Consider the following 16,683-nt stretch of genomic DNA (forward strand, 5'->3'; position numbering starts at 1 on the left):
AAATCATAAAAGAAATAAGTACCTACTTAAAAAATCAAAAGGAAGTCTAAACAGCATAAAGGTTTTGGCAGGCTGTTATGATTCTATGTATGTTAAAAAAAAATTCCAGTGTGTTTGTTTAAACTTCCTTTTGTTCATAGCTGTCCCATTTTTTTAATGTTTTGCATCATATTTTGAATTTTATTTAGTATTATTTTTTCCATTAAAAAAAAAAAATTGTGCCACTTTTGTTAGCCATGTTGTAATTTGTCATATTTTATTCAGTATCAGTTACTCCAGAATGCAGGCCCAGAAAAGACATATCAATGCCACTGATGATTGAAAAACACGATATCAGACACGTCATCGCCCAAGTTTGTGGAAATCTCTAAAGCAACAACCATTTGCATGCTTTAGTATTCTTAATTTCTGACTATTTACTTTTGTTTCCTTACTACGATTTTTTGAATTCGCATTTGTGTATCATGATGGGTAGGACAGATCTCTGGTTTTGACATTGGCTTTAGTTCATGTTTCCACCCCTGGTCATCTCCATATCTCTACCAGCCTTTCCTTATCTTACTTCTCCTTTCCTTCCAATATCCATCCATCCATTATCCAACCCACTATATCCTAACTACAGGGTCACAGGGGTCTGCTGGAGCCAATCCCAGCCAACACAGGGCGCAAGGCAGGAAACAAACCCCAGGGAGGGTGCCAGCCCACCGCAGCCTTCCAATATCCTTAACAGTAAATCTCCATTGAGGTATGATGGATCAATTAATAACACCATTACCTAAAGTTACCAAAAAGCAATGAAAGAGCGAGCACAAAAGAGCCATAAAATCACACGAGCTAGCACATGCTAATTGCACAGCACCACTTTACAGAATACAGGCACATAGATAGATAGACCTGTAGGCCTAAGGACCTGAGAGTCTTATTTACAATGATGCCTTGGCTCAGCAACAGCAGAGCAAACCTTAGGCTAGGTCTCCGGAGAAAACAAAAATATAAAGCTAAACAGTCTAAACAAAGGTAAGCAATGAGGGAAATCAAAAAATATAAGGTAAGGCCTTGCATCTTGCTGAAATCCCAACAATTAATCTGTTCTATCCCAGTTCACTTTAATCTAATTTTGCACAATTCAAATTCAAACATTCATCCATCCATTATCCAACGTGCTATATCCTAACTACAGGGTCACGGGGGTCTGCTGGAGCCTGCAGGGCGCACATACACCCACACACCAAGCACACACTAGGGACAATGTAGAATCACCAATGCACTTAACCCGCATGTCTTTGGACTGTGGGAGGAAACCGGAGTACCAGAAGGAAACCCACGCAGACATGGGGAGAACATGCAAACTCCACACAGGGAGGACCCGGGAAGCAAACCCAGGTCACCTTATTGCGAGGCAGCAACGCTACCCACTGCGCCACCGTGCTGCCAGATTCAAATAGCTAAGCCAAATATTAACAAACAGATTAAGCGATACTTCAAATTACTGGCTTATTACCTACATGGTGACACGGACAGAAACCAAACCATCACCATCACTTCTCGAAGCTTTCCAAAATCATTAGGATTATACAAAAAGAGGAACCAACCATCCAATGAAACTTCATGTGCTGTCAAACAAAATATAATGGAAATGAAACAGGAACCATGTATTCCTAGCGGAGTGACACAAGTTGAGTCATGACAGTCTACAACAGGGTAATGTTAAGAATCAATTAAAAAGTTAATCAGATTCTGGGTTATATAATAGAGACCGTGGAATACAAATTAAGAGACCTTATACTAAAATGTACTTATTTATATTATTATTAAGCTGCAAAATGAGATTAATGCATGTGTGAAACTTAATCTTGATTTTTTTAAACAGCAAAAAGAAGTGTGGGATTGTGGGCCAAAAACAACTGGAAAAATGTTCCCAGTTTCCAGTCTCTGTAGTCTGCTTCCACAACGGCTACAATTTAAAACAATGCAATATTTTACAATGTCGGGGATCCCATCAATGATAGGCCATTAAGTTGGGCGTTGTATTATAATACTCAATATGAGCCATTGTACATCTTGGTCCTTGCATCCCATTTAGTGCCTGACCAGTAACAAACTTTTTGCAGTACTGCAGATGATGCAGGAGCATTTAGAGAAATTAAGATCCTTCAACTTAAAAAAATTTGAAATGAAGAGTTTGAAATGATTACTTTAAATAAGGTTGATGCCAACTGTGTTTTGAAATATGCTGCTCCACAAACACATAGAAAAGGATTCATCCTGGTTAAGGGTAACGTTTACAGGAATGTAAATGATTTTTTAACGCAGAGACCAGAATGCTACCTACACTCTACTCTCAAATATTTCAGTGGCACTTTACTGGGAGATGTGGTTCCCCATTAAAACCTTTACTTGATAAAGAAGCATTTCATTCTGGGAAGGGTTCTCTGCAGAGCCGATTGGTGCTTTCAGCTTTAAAAATGTTCCTAATTGAAATCTTGAAGGGCCACTGAGCAGGACACAAGAGATCAAGAAAACCTGAAAAAAGTCTGTGTTGTTATACGCAACAGGAGTCCTTTTACAATCAGTAACCCATTGGTGTTTCACAGTTTTTATTATTATTGTTATTATTTATGGTTACTTATGGACCCTGTTACAGTTTAAAGAAACAGAGGTTCTCTCTGAAATCTTCATATGGATCGTTCTTTTCAGAACAAAACATGGTTCCCTCATGGCATTGCTTTAAAGAACCATTGTGGCACCTTCATTTTTAAGGGTGTAGTGTAGTTGAAAGCATTGCCCGGGAGATCAAGAAATCTCACTTTAACATTATTGACAACAATAACAGTAATGATAATAAAACAGAATAGAACAGAAGCTGACACGTGATGCTGGACTAGACAGTCTGTTCTCAGCCTAATTTATATAGCATTTTCACTCAGTGTGCGTGTGTTAGATACTTTACTAGCATTTCACCTCAGATTTAATTACTGAAATAAAAAAAAAGTAGAGACAAAAAAATAATTATCAACCTTTATTATTAGACAGCTGATGTTCTACAGAGAAAGCAGGTGAAGACATCGTCCAGCAGTCTGTTCTCAGTCTAATTTACACAGAATCTTCACTCACTTTGTGTTAGGTACTATCTGGAAGTTTGTATCAGCTCCAAATCTAATTTTAATTACTAAAATAAAAAAGTAGAGAAAGAAGAAGAATTTCCAACCTTAATCAAGAATAAGTGATGTTCTAAAGAGAAAGCAGGTGAAAACATCAAAGCAGCAAGAAGTGAAGTCGATCACTAAGACAGGCAATTCATATTTTAATGTAATCTGCTTCATTTCAGTCCCTTTATTTGTTTAAACTTTTGTGTGGTTCTACTATAAACAAACTACAGTATAATATAGTTGGTGTCAGTGTAAATTCATATAAACACAGGATAATCCTATATTTTTAGTAGGAGTAATTTATATATGAAAATGAACCTGCTGTTTGGTGTCTTTTTTTTGAATATACTGTATATTAGATACAAACATATTATACAGTATAGGATATTGCACAAATAAAAGATACACTCTGAGTAAACATGAAGATAGAGATGGTGCTACTAATTTATTAATATTCTTGCCTAATCGTATTTGTTTTTCTTTTCTTGTAACTTTCTCTTTGACATGTAAAGCACTTTGAGTGACAAAAATGTGGTATAGAAATAAATGCTGTTGTTGTGTTAAACTTGTTTCCTTTAGAATGTATAGAAATGTTATTTTGTGTAACAATTTTTCTGTATAGTTGATTAAACTCAGCTGTCGATGACTGTATAGTAAGAATCAACAAACTTATACCAATTGAAAAAGAAAAAAGCCTAGTTTTAAAATTCAAAACATAGTATTACTATTTTATTTTTTCCCTAAATTTCCAAAACAGAATTTACTGTAATATATGTATTCGTTATATAAAAAAAAAAAATCAACAAAACCTCAGAAATCATTAGCAACCCCACTTGTTTGATCAATTTTTAGGGCCCCGTTTTTCTATGAAAAATGTAAACGTCAATTCACCCATCTGACAGATTTCCTTCTACATCGCAGTTTCTGGTGGTATTTTTGTGAATTTTACCCAAGTGGATTGTTAAGAGTTACATCTGTGGAGAAATGTTCCAAAGGTGCGTTTTATTATTAGCCAAATGAATAATTTGTTTTTGTTGTTATAAAAATAATAATTGCAATTCATAGTAACATATAATCCTTTAATTTGTTTACAATACCCTGCAATTCTGAACTGCACAAACAGGTTAGTAAAGGGATGAATGGGTGGGTGAAGGCACCTTATATTTTGGTATTTCCGATTATCTTCTTCTTTCCATTGGTCTTAGAAAGTCAAAGATCAGTCTTTGACCGGTAACGATGAAAAAAATCAAATACACAATTAACAAAACCTAATTGTGTCGAATTGTGACATACAAACAAACTGAAGCATCGGTGCACAATGAGTTTTAGATTGTAAAGATATGACTGATACACACCCACACACATATGTATTATGTATACTGTAATTTCAATAAAACAAGGGACAAGAAGACATTTTAAGATACCGGCGCAGTCCCCACTGCTGCCATTTCCCAGCACCTCACTACCTCCAGCTCTTAATTTACTCTCCATGGCGTTTGTCTTTTTTGCTGCTCGTGTTTCTGATTCTCGCGCACGACTCCTCATCGCAGTTATTGGTGCCCGGCTGCAAACATCTGATAATAATGTCACATGTAATTTAATTAAATTGTTTGGTATTAAATAAACAGTGGATAATGAAGTGTTAAAATGAAATGAGTAATAAATGTCTGCTTCTATTAAAGGAAATCTGTGTATTCGTTAATCAAATCTGATAGCCTAATGGTACGGAATAAGCGTGAGAGAATCACAGTTGGTTACTCATTCAGCTGATATTTTTAGAAAGACGAAATATGTGTATGCTAAAACTAATTTATTAATTACATTTTCCTCCGCACGTTCCCGTTAAAGTCCATCGATTATTAAGATCTTTTTATCTTTCATGAGCTCAGTAACACAAACCTTTTACTGTCATTTTTCCACCGCTCATGACCTGCTCATCCCGTCCTCGGTTTTATCTACAGACTATCCGATTCCTAATTTTGCCATAAATGACATTCTTGTGATTTCTTCAGCATCGTAGCCTTCCGGTGTTCCTGAACATTACAAAAGAAACATTAATAATATATACTGTACAAACCAGTTTAAGTCGGGGATGTCCCCACATTGCAGACATTCTTGAAATGATCAAAGAGAAGATCTTAAGCCCAGACATGTCACACATCATGCTTTTTAGACACGGACATTCACGTGCTGACACTCTCGGTCTAGCTGACACACACTGGGCTTGAGGGAGACCTCCATATACAATGTGGCTACTACCGTTGTCCAACGAAATGGGCAGTTATACCCCGGTCCCTAAAGGGGCATTTCATTTCTCTGCAGTTTTTCTTTTTCTTTCTTTCTTTCTTTCTTTCTTTCTTTCTTTCAAATCGTTTAGTTTTTTATCTGAAACAAAACTCACTCTGATATATTATCATTTGTGCCCTTAATTTCACCTGAGACATCCTGTTTAAAGTAGCATGAAAGGGCTTCTGTTGAGCAGTCTGTATGCTATACGACATGTGGGTCAAGCGCACATTACGCCTGTTAACAGTGTCATCGACTTTAATTAAGAGCCCACTGGGGTACAGAGACACCGCATTGGGAGGACGAGTCGCACAACTGTCGCTTTGCAGTCGTCTTCGATAATTAACCATTTCTAAACAGTATTTTTTTTAAACAAACTGTAAAGTAAATTAGTTTTTGACCCTATAGGTACCTTAAATATAACAAACTAAGTCAACGAAATATTTATCATTTAAAAAAGCTGCTGAATGTTTCCTTAAAGATAAAAGAACAAAGGAGCGGTTTAATTACGGATGCGACATGAAACAACTGCTGATCGGCTGATGAAAAACTCGGCACATATACTGATGACAAGATAATGTTCAAAGATATTTCAAATGATATCAAATTACCCAAAGCGTGTTGCTCAATTATGGCTATTTTAAAAAGTCAAATTAAAAATAAAATTAACAATGCAGTCCATTGTCTCCTATTCGGAGTTTAGGTATACCGGAGCGTGTCTTATATTCACTATTATCATTTTTTTTTCTAAAGTATTTTTGTTACAGGTCAATGTTGTAATATTCGATATGTAACGAAATGGCACTAATTTGATATTTATACGGATGAGAGCAACATTCTTGATCTTCTGGTTTATTTCAGCTGGAATTCCCGGCTCCTGACAGCGCAACCGCAGTGACTTTCTACGCAGGAGCTCGACCTGCACGGACTTCACGGTAACAGCAAAACTGGAGACTTTAGCAAGACACGACATACTGGATCGGCAAAGCAATCGGCCCTGCGTGAGTTCTATTATGAATCATCCAGTAATGAATATACAAAAAAAAAAAAAAAAAAAAGACATCTTGGATTGTGAAATCAGGTGCAGCACAAGAGACTCTTCAGACACTCGAGTAAAGCATTACTGTCGCTCCCTAAGTAAAGCTTTTTGGATGAGTACTCGGCACTTTAGCAGCAGTTTTTATCCGTTTTTGTTTTAATTAGTTTAGATGCTTCTGTGACTTATTAAATGAAATCAGAAAAGCACTGATAATCGAAAACAATGTCATCTCAGGTTTTGTTTTCTTTTCACAACACCCCAAAGTGACACTTTTTAAAGTAATTTCACCATACCATCAGTAAACCTATAAATTATTTAACACACGCACAACTGTCACCACCAAAAGCAGCAGCCTTATAAATAATAATAATAATAATAATAATAATAATAATAATAATAATAATAATAATAAAAGAAGAAGAAATGTAGCTTGTAAACAGTTGTCCAGGTGATCATTCTGTCATTTGTATCCACCACTACTGTCATTCCACATACACTACACAAAAGCCTACAGACTTTACAGATAAATCAATACACATAATGCAGCCATTTTAAATAAATACATAGTAAAGAAATTCCTTAACACAAACAGTCCTATAAAACATATACATGAATATGCACCACATTGATAAATCTTGGCCTAATCCCTAAAGTTATAGCAATGAGCGTATCCCAGAAAAAAACAAAACAACAACAATAATAATAATAATAATAATAATAAAATAATAATAATGCTTGCACGTAGGGTTTACCAGTACTGTCTCTCAGCTTCAGAATCTCGGGTTCAAACGGAGACTCAGGCATTGCCTGTGTTAAGTTTCCATGTCCTCCCTGTGTTTACTCTTAAAAATAACGGTTCTTTAAAGGCACATCACTCGAATTTGTGATTCCTTGTAGAACTATTGCTGGGTGAAGAACCATTTCATGCTTGGAAGGATTCTTTGCATATGAAGTTTCTCCATTGTGCTTTGAAAAGGTTCCTAATATGCGGGCTAAACAGAAAGCCTTCAAGATGGTATAGGCTGCGTAGAAGGACACAACAGATCAAGAAATCCTGAAGTTGCCTGTATTATTTTATGCAGAAGGAGTCCATTTAAAATAATGAACCATCTGGTATTTCACAAATCTTTTATTATATTCATTGTGGTTTATGGAACTTCGTACATATTTAAATACAATTATTTTTAGAACACGAGTTTCTTTTGTGAACATAAAATGGTTCCCCTATGGCATTTCTCTGCATAGACCGTCTTCATCTATGTAATCGGATTTTTGGCAACATGGGTCTGCCCTCGCTGGCGCCCCGTCCAAGAATGTCACAAACGAGTAAGAAAGTGAATGGATCGATATTTATTTATTTGTTATTTATTAATATTAGTAGTAGTGGTAGTTCTATTATGTTGTAGTACTTTAATACTAAGTAGTATTAACAAGAACATTAATAATAGTACTACTACTACAACATTAATAATAACATTAATTATAGTTAGTATTATAGTACTACAACATAATACTACTACTACTACTACTACTACTACTACTACTACTACTACTACTAATAATAATAATAATAATAATAAATGCATTTGTACACGCGTATTCAGATTTCTTAACCCTGTTTTTTCAGGTGAACGCTGTATACCCGAATGCATAGTACCGGCGAAAGGCATATTATTTTATCAAAAATACGGAAAAAACTGAAACATTACTAATGGCATTATTTCGCACTACATTATTCTTTGATTTTATTTTTGTAGTTATTCTGGTGGAAATTAGAGATGAAAAGTTTCTATTAACGAAGCAATCTGAATGTGGGATTGCAGTACAGTTTTGCAATTTAGTGGGAATTTTTAAATTTCTTTATCAATGAAAATTATTAAGTTGCAGTACAGAGACTTGGGAGATGGAACCATTTCTAAAGGACTATTCATAAATAATTTTGCCAGTAGTTTCAAAACTCTGCAATATGGACTTCTCCTAAAATCTATATCTTCAGCGGTACAAATTGTGAGGAATTAAAGCAGCAGCTCAGTAGAAACTGTCGAGCACCTGCGCCCGCTACGGAGGAAAGCAGTGCAGGGCAGGGCATTCCATAACCGCGGCCCTGATACACTAAAAGCCCTGCTGCCCATAGTGCGCAGTCTGTATAATGGAAATGTTAATACCAAAGTGACAGAAGAACGAAGTGAACATGACGGAGTATGGAGAGAAATTTAAGAAGGAAAGAAAGGTGGAGTTAGACCATGAAGAGCCTTAAAAATTAAAAGAAGTTTATACTGAATACGGAAGGGAACAGGTATGCAGTTTAAAAAGTGTAGGAGTGATATGCTGCCAGGGTTTTAAGTGGGTAACCACTCTAGCTGCTGAATTCTGTACATATTGTAATTTATTTAGACTCGAAGCAGGGATACCAAAAAGCACTGCATTGCATTGGGAAGACGCGAGGTGACAAAAGCACGAACAAGCGTCTCAGATGCAGTATCAGAGACACAGGCCTATACATTTCTTTAAGGTGGAAAAGGGCAACCCTAGTAATATTATTAATACGAGGATCGAATAAAGGAGAGTGTATAGGATCAAGGACACACCAAGATTTTTAACCTGTGCAAACAACGATGTAATAAAGCCAGGGATTTTTACTGAGGTATTGTCTATTTTCTTTAAAGTGTCTGGTAATGCAATAATGAAATCCTCAGCTTTTTCACTATTTAGTCTGAGAAAGTTTTCAGAAAACCAGTGTTTTTATTGACAGCCAAACAGGCAACCAGTGCCAGTCATGTTTGCGTAAGCCCTTTGTGCAAAATAAATAAATAAATAAATCGGCGTATCGTCGGCATAACAGTAAAACCGTATAGGCCGTGCCGTCTAACAACACCGGGAGGAAGAATAGAAATGAGAAAAAAAAAAAAAAAGAAGCTAAGGGCCAAGAACTGATCCCTGTGCGACGTCCTGGAGCAAGTAAGACGGTTCTGACTTAAACGTACCGACAGCAACAGATTGCCGAGGGTTCTTAAGATACGGTTTCAGCCATGCAAGAGCTTTTCCAGTAATATTTAACTCATTCTCAAGTCGAAACAAAAGAACGTCATGATTGACCGTATCAAAAGGAGCAATGAGGTCTAAAAAGATCATTAGTGTTAAAAGACCACGATCTGCAGCAATTAGTCACCATGACAAGTGCTGTCTCCGTACTGTGATCTATCTATCTATCTATCTATCTATCTATCTATCTATCTATCTATCTATCTATCTATCTATCTATCTATCTATCTAGTTTTGTAATCTCTTGCTTCCATTAATCGCTCCATGCTAACCATAGGAAGGGCTCGCTGTGACGCGGTTTTACGCAGGCCATAGCGGCAAGGAGCGGCACTTCTTTACAAACAATTGAAGTCCTGTTGAAGCGTGTGTCCGGCTTGATCGGTGACATCGAATTTATCTTTATGTCCCTGCCTTTTGTTTTCCAACGTAGAGGAGAGGAAAAAAGAGATGAGAAGAGAAGGGGAGATGGAGAGAGAGAGAGAGAGACAGATGAAATGACACCAAAACTGCGCGGCCCATAAATCTAATTAGTGTATTAAACAGCCCGAAGTGATCTGACATATGTATAAATCATCAATGTCAGAATTTGAGGTTTAATAATCTGGATCAGATTATTAATGGGTTGCTATGGATTTTTGAAACATTATTTTGCTGACATCTTGTGTGCTCAGAGACCTGTGCAGGTTTATGTTTAAGCATTCAAACTTACCAATAACTGAATATGAACATACATTATATACATAATAATATATATCCATTCATAAGTATATATAAATATTTTAAATTAAAAATGATTTTAAAAATCGGTTTCCTCAAGTATTACTGAATTTAGCCAGCTTTGAACTGACATTGCACGGTTTTTGCCTTCCGTTTGATGAAGCTGGCAAAGGACTTACCATCCTCTGAAATGGAAATAGTAGGTTTAGTAAATGGATGTTTGTATAATAATGGTAAAATGTTTATCCTTTTAATTTATGATATATGAATGGAGACTATAACTTATTATTTTCAAATAATTAAAGTATTGGCAACATGGAACTGCTTCATTCAAGTATTGCCAATTGCAGCTGAGAAGCCCAACAAGTTCAACATCTCTGTGTGCTGCTCTGGGAAATCCAAGCATACAACAGGAGTGAGGAAAATTATTAGTGATAACTTTGATCTTAAAGATATGCATAGTGTAACATTTAATTCTAAATCTCACTTCATTCACTTTATGGTGATGGGAGACTAGAGCTTATTTTCTGAGCCCTACAGTCCTGGGTTGAAATCCTGGATCTTAACATTCTGAAAAAAAATGAGTTCAGTTTATGTAAGTAAAATTGACCTAAAACCATATTAGAATCTTGTTTGCTATAGCTTGTAACACTAGGGTGCAGATAAACAGCAGCATTATTTAAAGTGCACTTTTTAAATTTATATATGAATTATCATGAGGCCCAAACACAGAAATCTTCACTGCTGCTTTTCTAATTGTTTAATACGTATTTTGATAGACATAGGCTGAAGATACAGTACTGCAGTACTAAGAGAAAAAAACTGTCACGTCATTACCATATTGCGGTACATTTAAGCCTCATCATCTATGCTAAATTACTTCAGTAAATCAATTTAGTCTTGTGAACTTTTTATAGTCTGCTTGAGAACTATTCATGCATGTTAATATCACATGTTTGTCCTATGCTTAGCTTTACATTTACACCTGGTTATATATTTTTTGGATCATTTATTGAATTTATTAAAAGCATAAAACCTTCCATATAATCGAGTTAAACTTAACACAACTAAATACAAATCAACCCCCACCCATGAGAAAGAGAGGAAGGCCAAAAGCCAGAGCAAAACTGTTGAGAGTAGTAAAGAGAGAAAGGAGTCTTTCTCCCCAATATGAAAGCTTATTCTAAAATGTTATTGATTAGATCCTGCCAGGTTTTAAAAAAGGTTTTGAACAGATCCTCTAAGTGAGAATTTGATTTTTTTCAATTTCAGATAATATCTAACATCAGTTACCCAGTGACTTAAAAGAGGAGAGTTAGGATTCTTCCAGTTTAGCAAGATAAGTCTATGTGTCAATAGTGTAGTAAAGGCAACTATAGTTTGTTTGTCCTTCTCCACTTTAAGCCCCTCTGTGAGCCCACCAAACACAGCTGTTAGTGGGTTAGGAGGGATTGTGACACCAAGGCTGTCTGATAGGTATTTACAAATCTGTCTCCAGAATGATGTTAATTTGGTACAAGCCCAAAACATGTGGCCTAGTGAAGCTGGAGCTCGATTGCAACGTTCTCTGGTTGAATCTTACCCTGGAATCATTTTGGACAATTTTAAGTGAGATAAAAGGTTTTAGGTTGAATAATTGAATGTTTTGCACATATGAAGCTCGAATGAATTCTATGTGTAGCTGCCTTCCAATCCGTTTCTGAAATGATGAGTAAGAGATCCTTTTCCCACTGTGTTCTGGGATCTTTAAAAGGATGGAACCTAGTTATATTAATACTTGTAATAACTTGTCAACTTTTTTCTAAATTTTGGTCTTATGAGTTACCTTGATACAATGATTTCCAGTAGGCGAGTCATCCATCCATCCATACCTCCAGGCAGCCAGCCAGTTCTCATCTCAGTTGCATTGTGCAATAATCAGGAATTAACCTTAGATGGTTAGTCAGTCCAAGAGAGTGTATACTCATGCTCACTCACACTGAACAATCTAGACCTGACAATCACCCCGGATTTACAGTGTCAGATGTCCATAATTCCATTATTTTCTTTTCACAGCCACTCTACACTCAGAATAATTCCATAGAGGAACTATGTTTGGTTCCAAAAGAAACATCCACATGAAGGTTCTGGAAAGACCCAATATTTATTTGTTTAGTTCTGTAACAGGGTCAATAAATAACCATGAAAAGATAATTACAGATTCTTTAAATAGCAATGGGTTTGTAATTTTAAAAGGACTTTTGTGGCATACAATTACGCAGGATAAGTTTAAGTTTTCTTGATCTGTTAGTATTCTGCCATGTATAAGATTACACAGTAAAGGCTTCCATTAGGACCACATATTAGAAACATTTCCAAAGTCCAAACAACCAACTTCATATGCAAAGAGCTCCTCCCAGATTTAAATGGTTCTTTGTCAAATAGATAGATAGATAGATAGATAGATAGATAGATAGATAGATAGTTCTTTGTCAAATAGATAGATAGATAGATAGATAGATAGATAGATAGATAGATAGATAGATAGATAGATAGATAGATAGATAGATAGTTCTTTGTCAAATGGTTCTCAAAGGTTCTCAAAGGAACCACTCAACTCAGTAAACCTTGTTTCAGGACCATTATTTTAAGAGTGTCTATCCAGCATTAGTGGGTAACATGGTGTAAGTTGGTCTGCTCAGGGGTCTTATGTAAATGAATTGTGGGAATATTATTAGCTATTGAACAATTTAATTGCAAATGATGGCGGTGGTCTAATATTGCAGACAGTTTCATAATCAGTAGCATCAATGATATGGAGGTTACACAACTTTACTCTTCCACCTTTCTAAATGCCTCTCTGTAAAGCACCATGACTCACTGCGGTCTTGAAATTGGACTTTTAACAAGCACATGACCGACTCTTTCTGGTTTGTGGAAAAGTTCATTTTTTCTCTAGTAACCCATCTTTCACTTGAGTGATTCTATTTTTTAATTCATTTGAATTTTTAGCCATCATTAACTAATATCTTTAATGTATTTAAATTAAAAATAGCCATGGTCATTACAGAAATAGGTAGTTTCTTGACTATAATCTTCTTGACATGGTTATAATGTTGTCAATTTGCATTTTTAAAAGTTGTTTTGATGGTGTCCCTATGACCTCCACTGTCCTGAAAAACTTGCTAATTTAACATATAAAGCTTGAATTAGATAGATCAGATTACATTAGATTATCGTTTATTTGTCCAAAGAAGAAATTAAAAATTTACAGACATTCCCAATAAATAAATAAATAAATAAAAACAGCAACCACCCAAAACACACATACAATCTTTTGGCTTGGATACCCGAGAGCTGCTCCTGTCAATAACAGACTTGTAGCTGGCAGTCAGATGAATTTAGATCTGCTCAGATTGTACCACAGGTTTATATTTACATTCATTAATATTTGTTTAGAGCAGGACCAGCTGTAATGTCCACAAATGGAACATGCCTAAGAGACACTTGACTCCAAGTCTGAAGTCAGCAGCATTCAGAATGATTCATCATTAAGGTGTTGGTAAAGAATTGGTATCATTGCTGTTGCTGAGCAAGCCAGGAGGATGTAACTCGCATTCAGGGGCAGTGACATGGATGAATTCAGTCCGCATTTCAATATTTTCATCACACGATGTAGTTTCAATTTTATCATGCTACCTCTGTCACCATTGCACATTCACATACATCTCTAGTCCCAATCCGGCTTTTTTCAATCAGTCTGATGAAACCTGTCTGGCATTAAAATAGCATCTGAAATAAGAGATATAAGCTGATTCTCCACAGAACCCAAAATATTAAAGTAACTGACCTGAGCTGTATCTCACTATGAGATTTAACAGTTACTTGAAAGCAATCAAAAATTTCTCATTATACAAAGTCAGCCCAAGCCTCAATCCTTTCTATTTTAGTATTATCCTCACTCTAGTCTAGCTTGCAACTTTTATCCTTGTGGCTGTGGAAACAATTTGTGGAAAAAAAAAGGTATCTTTCTTATAGAAATTTTTCATTGAAGCAAAAAATAAAACAAAACATCATCTTTGTAAATTAAAAAATATATTTCAGGGCAAAAAAATCAATTAACGCACCAGTTTGCATCACCAGGTTTTTGAGTTACGTCAATCACTGTTTACCATATATACTCGTGTATAAGTCGGGTCTTGAAACCTGATAAATAGGATCATAAAATCTGACGCCGACTTATACACCCGTTCAGAAATGTGACACTTGAATTTTATTTTTTTTAACATCTTCTTGCCTCCTTCAATCTCACATCAGTTTCTCAGACACATCGAATTTTGTTGCAGCAGCGCAGTTGCCAATTTCTTTCGCCACTACAACGACTTTTAATTTAAAACCAGCTTCATATTTTCTTCTCCACTCCATCATAGATAAAGGATGCTCTTACGATAAAGGTGTATGAGGGTGTGAGATACAAAAAAAAAACAAAACAATGCAAACGTCACTTCGGAATAGTTTGGGTATTACCATGTGGTCACGTAGGCACAATACATATAAAAAAGGCAGTGTGCTCCATGGTTACTCTCTCAGGTGGGCGTTAACATATCATAATCTCCTGGACCAATAGCGTGAGTTTTCCGCTTTTGACTTATATGGCCGACATTATAAAATACTGGAAATTATACGGTTAAATCAAGCCCTGACTTATCCACGGGAGAACATATCTACGAGTATATACAGTAAATTAAGTAGATCCAACACACTTCAATTTGTAGCATGAATTAACTTTGCCTTTACATTATCATGTACTTAAAATTTACCAGAAAGTACCAAAATTTTTATGTTGGCTACACAAAAAAAAATTAAGTTGTTCCAGAGTACTCCTTTTCACTATGCATTAAGGCATTATGTGTCTTATGTCTCCCATCCAGGACAAAAACTCTGGTGTCTTCACTGAGGCAGCAGTCCTGCCTATCACATTACCTTTTAACATGCCATGTACTGTGCTTAGCAAACATCAGCAGGAATAAAAAATTTTTTAAGTTGTTGAAATGTTGTACATTTATGTCCTTCCAAATAGTTTTATCTTATTATTTGTCATCGTTATTAAGTTCAGTTTTGACATTAACATACATAAATGTTATCTGTTACACTCTTAACAATAATAGTACAGAAATGGCATTTTAAGTTTTTTGACTGGGTTGTGCGGTTTCTCATATAAGTATTGCTTGATAAAGCACCATTTCATTCTAGGAAGGGTTCTTTGCATAAAAAGTTGGCTTTCTGTGCTATGAAAAACTTCCTAATATGTTGAAAAACGAACCAAAATCTTTAATGCATGGTAGGCCACCTAGCAGGACACTAAGAAAACCTGAACTTAGCCTGTGGTACTATAAGAAGTAAGGGTCCTTTGAAAATTACGAGTCATTGGAACTTCATAAATCTGGTATCGGTTCATGGTTATTTATCGCACGGAGCCTATTATGGGTCTAAATAAGTAAAGGTTCTTTTTGGAACTTTCATGGAGGTGGGCCTTCTGTAAACCAAAAATGATTCCTCCATGACATTGTCGTGAAGAACTGCTATGGCACCTTTATTTTTAAAAGTGAACTTCAGTCAGACAAAGGCTGGAAGATGAGACCAAACAGATATTTTTAAAGTCTAATAGGTATCCTTACAGGACACATCAAGAAAACCTGGCCTGTGATATTGCATGCAGTAAGAGTTCTTTTAAAACCATGACCCACTGGTATTTCACAAATCTGTTATCCTCTATTCAAGGCCATTTATTGAATCTCCTATGGTTCTAAATAAATAAAAGGTACTTTCTGGAACTGACTCTAACATAGCTCAAAAACACACTCACTTCTTACCTCGGTTAGGGAACAGGGCATTCATTTTTATTGCTAACATGGCTCTCACAGTGATATCTTTCACTACGTTAGAATGATATTTGGTATTACTGGTTCCATTATTGTAGCAGCATTAAACTGCACAGGCCCCGAATGTTGAGCAACAGCTTGTCTTCTGTGAAGATACAATGTTTTGGTTTTAATTACAACATATTAGATTACCTTAGATAAGATATACTTTATTAATCCTCAAGAGGAAATTCAAATGCGTACCACAGAAAAAACATTGAATACACAGATACTAACTCAATACAATATAAGACATTAGAATAAAAAACAAAAAACAAAACAATACAATAGTAGAACGTTTCCACTGCGGCCTTCAGGGTGTCCAGGGTCAGTTCTTTAATGGAACTGGCTTTTCCAATAAGATTTGTTCAGGTGTTTTGCATTGGCCTGAACTCAGGGTTGCTTTCTCAGGAGACCGCAGTATGGAACAAATACGTGTTGGCTGCAACAGACAGGTAAAACATCTCCAGCAGCTCACTGCACACATCAAAAGACCCAAGTCTCTTCAGAAAGTACAATCTGCTCTGGCCCTTCTTATAAAGTGCCTTTG

At 35.8% G+C, this 16,683-nt stretch overlaps 1 long non-coding RNA gene across 2 annotated transcripts in view; it reads left to right on the plus strand.

Annotated features, from left to right (window-relative positions):
- Positions 1–16,683, plus strand: part of LOC120537013 — a 75,725-nt gene that overhangs the window by 43,478 nt on the left and 15,564 nt on the right. The window contains exon 2 of one of the 2 annotated variants that reach the window (XR_005635246.1): positions 6,297–6,436. This is a non-coding gene — a long non-coding RNA (uncharacterized LOC120537013). Of the gene's footprint in view, positions 1–5,612; positions 6,437–16,683 lie in introns of those variants that run through there. The other variant, XR_005635247.1, reaches the window with a different exon arrangement.

This window comes from Polypterus senegalus, chromosome 10 (assembly GCF_016835505.1).
Source record: "Polypterus senegalus isolate Bchr_013 chromosome 10, ASM1683550v1, whole genome shotgun sequence".
NCBI classification, from domain to species: domain Eukaryota; kingdom Metazoa; phylum Chordata; class Cladistia; order Polypteriformes; family Polypteridae; genus Polypterus; species Polypterus senegalus.